Below are 5,215 nucleotides of genomic sequence, written 5' to 3' on the forward strand. Positions count from 1 at the left end.
AACGCGACGCTGTATAATATTTCAAGCCGAGCTAAATTACAGGTGAATTTAACTCCATTAATAAATGAATACAATTTGAATATATGACTTCACTTTTCGGCAGACAAATTTCTCATTTCGTTACAACAGCCGTAGCTACGGCCGCCCACGACATCCTCACTCAGGTTCATTAAAAGGCGCGGAATCTAACTTTACTGCAACATATAAAGACAATCCTCTTTACAAAAGTTCTCAAAATAGGAAAACCAAAACGCATGAGTCATACACAAATTTCTGCCAGTTAACTTACGGCAGAAACACACGCTCGCGAGGTAGGAATTGGCGAACTTTTACAACATTCTCCTTTCAAGAAAACAATGTCTACCCGTAATGAAATGGTAAACTTTTGCATCGCAAGAAAACACACTAAAAACGAACTACCTGTATAAAACACATAAGTACGTTGAGTAAAAGCCTTAAAAGGTATTGAATTAAGAAAAACACCCAACAGTTTTTGCTGACTAGAAACAATATAAAAAAACCACTACGGCGTACATTCACAACCTTGCTTGATTACAGCCAAATATACACAAACACAAATTTACGTATGTTACAGCTTCCAGATGAGCAGGAATTCGTTATGCAATTGACTAGTTCTTACCACGAGGCAAAAGGAATTTTTCTTCTTTCTTAGAGTACCTTTTACACGTGAGTCTAGTAATACTAGTTAAGGCAGGCGAGAGAATGGATCAGGTCTTAGTGCCTTGCATTTGAAATAGTACAGCCACTGGTGCCTTAGGCTTTCACAGACGTGGCAGAGGCTAACAGTCGAATAAACCCGTAGGTAAGGTGGGCGGGGAAAGAAGCAATCCGAGCCACAGATTTACTCTGACTCCCCCCCCCCCCCCTCCCTTTCGTCCTAAAAAGGGGACAAACACACCACCCTTTCTAATATTACCACCTTCCCGCGGATGGGCAGACAAGAACGAATGACGGGAAACCCCCAAAATATACGGCTGGTATAATTAACAAGAATAAGAAAATTGAATTCAATTAAACTTCATAAAATCTGTTAACAATCAATACTCAACTTCTGGTGCGTTACGACTCCCAGGACTGAACCAACGCAGCACCTCCAAATGCTCTGCCGAGCCGCCCGCTGCCAGCCGTTTCAACGGACGCAGGAAGGCGCGCCGATTTTCAGAACCTCCTCGCTGGTCGACAGCATACGGCCGAACTGCACATTAGACCGCTCGCGCTCAGGAAGATTCCTTTCGCGATGAGCAGTTAACGCCCCATACCACGGAGCGGCTGCTCGCGTCGCTTAGGCTGATGCCGCGGCCTGCGTGCTGTCCCCCTAGCACCGGCAGAGAAGTCGCTTCTCGATGCCCCGACTGTCAGCTCTCCACTAGAGCCCATACATCCACTTCTTAAACGCACACGAACAGCCCACTTTTCCCCTTTCCCGCTAGATGGGAGACACCGAAGCCTTCAGTTGCGACAACGGCGCCACCGCCAGAAAACGGAGGGCGACTGCTTCACGCTACGCGCTGCGGCGCGCTTTTCAAAGCTAACCTTACTTCGGCTCAACCCAGAGTGTCGCACCTGTGTTGAAGGCGGTGTCGCATCGTGTGCGCTTTCACGGTGCGGCTATACAACGCAGTGTCATCGGCGTAGAGCGCCAATTCGACGCTCACCACGAGCGGAATCCTCCTTCGAGCGGTACCCATCGTACGAGGGGCATGGAATGCCACACGAAGGATGAGCTTGCAGGCATGCACTTAGTGTACAGAACAGATAAAGTGCAACGGCTGAGGCGCCGGACGCATTTTACGAGAACGCATCCCAGACGGACATCAACTGCACCGTAGTTTATTTGCATATTAATTTTAGAACTTATTTCCCGGCTAAATGCGCCATTCAATCTCACGCCTCAAGAGCAAAACACTTTAATTCAAATCCGGCTGAAGGCCAATCACTTAAGACTCAAAAACAAGAATTTGAATTTTAAATAGCAGAAGGCCTCATCTTAAAACATTTCTCTAAATTAGGCTGAAGGCCCAAACAATCTCACCCCTTAAGGGCAAAACGACTTTAGTTTAAAATCGGCTGAAGGACAATACCTTAAGACTCAAAAACAGGAATCTGAATTTAAAAGGCAGAAGGCCTTATCTTAAAACATTTCTCTAAATTAGGCTGAAGGCCCAAACAATTTCACGCCCTAAGGGCAAAACAACTGTAACTTAAAATCGGCTGAAGGCCAATAACTCAAGGCTCAAAAACAGGAATATGAATTTCAAAGGCAGAAGGCCTTATCCTAAAATTTCTTTAAATCAGGCTGAAGGCTGTAACGTTCTCTGGCAGCTCGCATCCAAAGTGAAAGTTAAAAGAACATTTCGATGCATAATGCTCACTGTAACAAATAATTTATATGTATTTCTGTTAAATGAATTTCAAAAGGACACTTTAATTCTATGAGGAAAAAGATAATTATGAATTTTGCTATTGTAAATGATTATTCAAAGAGTGTAAAATACTATCTGTGGCGGAGGATGTGAAAACCGCCACAGAAGAAACGATATGTAATCAAAAACGACAAAGACTGTACAAGAATTAGTTAAGATATAAACAGGCAATATACTGTAGTAGAATCGCTTGTATTCTGCACGGACTGAATGGGAGAGGAACCCGTGACGCTGCATTAGGCTCTTAGGTAGTCTTCATTTGTCATAAGTCGATGATCGACGCCATTCGTAGCTGGGATTGTAAAAGGTGTGTAAAGATTTTAATTGTTTCTGTTAAAATATATTTATCTATTAAAATCTGTTTGTCACAATTACTGCAAAGTTCGCACCGGACATTACCCATTCTATTTAAGAAATTTCAGCATTTTATTGGATATCGCTGGTGGTGCGGAGCTGCGCCGCGAACGAGCAATCTGCAGCAGCGGCATATTTAAATATACGATCGCAATAACGACCACATCCTAAAAAGGGTACAGGTAGAGGTGAAGGAAAATAATAAAGTGTTTCTTTTCACAGCATTCCAGACGCAGAATAAAAAGAGATAGTAGATTTTATCTTATACATTCACAGGTGGATACAAGCTGCAGCTTTTGTAAATTTTCATTCAAAAAGTGATAAATTCTGAACATATCGTAAAGTGTATTTAAAACCGGATATTTTTCATGAGAGCTTAGCAATATAAAAAAGAAAACGTTTTCATATGGTAAACATAGTCTTATGTGTCAAAGCTAGTCGCGGTATATCCAGTTAAACAAAAATCCACTGCAACGTGAAAATGTTTGCGAAGTTCGATGGACAATAATATTTTCATTCTTGCTCAAACAGCTTTAGTTCTTGAATAAAAGTAAAACTTGAATAATTACTTGAGAATATTCAAAGAAATTCATTTTTATTAATCTGCAACAGAATAGTTCATATGTAAAGTAATAATCACATATGAAAAATTTATTGCAACCTTTCATTTCTCATGTCCATCCATGTATCTGTTAAGTTCGATCTCAACGGTTTCCCAATCAAATTACACACAAAAAGCAAAGAAAGTTTAAAACCAGACGGTCAACCCCGGAATAATTAAAACAGACAGAATCGTATTAAAAGGCCCAAACAATCTCGCGCCTTAACGACAAAACAACTTTAAAATCGGCAAGAAGCCATACATAAACAAACAACAAGGACAAATAAGAAAAGGCAGCACATCAAACAGCGCTTAGGAGTTTCCATTGGTCGGCCTGGAATTCAAACACTAACGCTCGCTTAGGTGAGACAGGCAATCGTCCCAACAATTCTCAATCCGACGGCAACCCAACGGACAGACAGTCAACGGAGCAAGCGACAGGATAACTTCCACTCCACCCGACCAGCACACAATAGGCAGTTCAGCGGAACAACGGAGAAGGTATCAGCGCCCACAACGAATTACACATTCGGCTGTCAAACTACACGCCGCGCTGGACAGCCACAACACTACGAGGAACATACGCTGCCTGAATTTACGTCAACGGCCAGGGCAGGTAACCGGAACAATAGCGGCCACAAGGCTGAAGATTCTGCTGGTGCACTTCAAAAATAATCAAGTTAACTCCACAGGTGGGTGGCTAGAATTTCATCAACTTGAAAACACATGTTGTTGCTCGCGAGTATGTCCCAACAGCCCACAACGAAATTCAAACGACACAATGTGAACAATTGGGGCTGGCTGGTAGATGAAGTAAAGTGAACTTTCGTGTCCGGGACCAGTGAGCCACGGACCTCGTTGCAATGGGAGCAGCACCACACACTCCGACCGCGCGTGGACACCGCCAGCGGGCCCGGACAGATACGCGCCACAGAGACTTCCTTGCTGCTTCACGCCAACCGACGAACTACCAGGCTCGGAAATTTTTTTTTTACTTTATTGTTATTTTAAAACCTGTACAACAGGCAGGCTGTCAGCAGCACACTACGCTGCTCTTCAGCCATAGAATATACAAGGAGCAAAAACAGTGAGAAGACACATAAGTTACAGAACAGTGGGCAATAAAACAGGAGACACATAGAGACAAACACAGAGCCGTTCACACTCGTCGATAATCCACACTGCTAACTGATGAGACGACGCACAAACACTGAAGATGACGATGGCACTGGTGAACGTTGGAGTGTGACGGTGAACACTGAACACTAAACACGACGGCACACACGAAACACTGATGGCGGTGATCTCCGGCGCGCGAATGTCCACGTAGCGTGTGCGAGTCCGGGGACCTGCCAAGAGGGGAACAGGGGTGAGGTGGGGGAGAGGGGAGAAAAAGGATACCAATGGCTGAGGAGACGGGAGGAGAGGGACAGGGGAGGGGAGGCCCGGGAGAGGAGGGGGGAGAAAAGGAGGAGGGAGGGAAAAGGAGGAGGGAGGGAAAAGGAAGAGAAGGGAGGGAGGGTGCCCAGAGGAGCAAGCACAGGAGGAGGGCGGGAGGATCAAAGTTGGTAGGAGAGGTAGATGGAGGGGAGGAGGGCATCATCAGGGAGGGGGAGCTGGCGGAAGCCACCTTGGGAGAGGGTAAGGAGGGTGGAGAGATGGAGACCGGGTGGGACGTGCGAATACAGGCGCGGCAGCGGGCAGGGGTGGGAGAGGATCGAGGAGACGAGCGGGTGAGGAGGATCGAGTTTGCGGGAGGTGTACAGGAGCCGTATCCTTTCAAGGAAAAGGAGGAGGTGAGGGAAGGGGATGAGAT

Source organism: Schistocerca americana, chromosome 2 (assembly GCF_021461395.2).
Source record: "Schistocerca americana isolate TAMUIC-IGC-003095 chromosome 2, iqSchAmer2.1, whole genome shotgun sequence".
Taxonomy (NCBI): domain Eukaryota; kingdom Metazoa; phylum Arthropoda; class Insecta; order Orthoptera; family Acrididae; genus Schistocerca; species Schistocerca americana.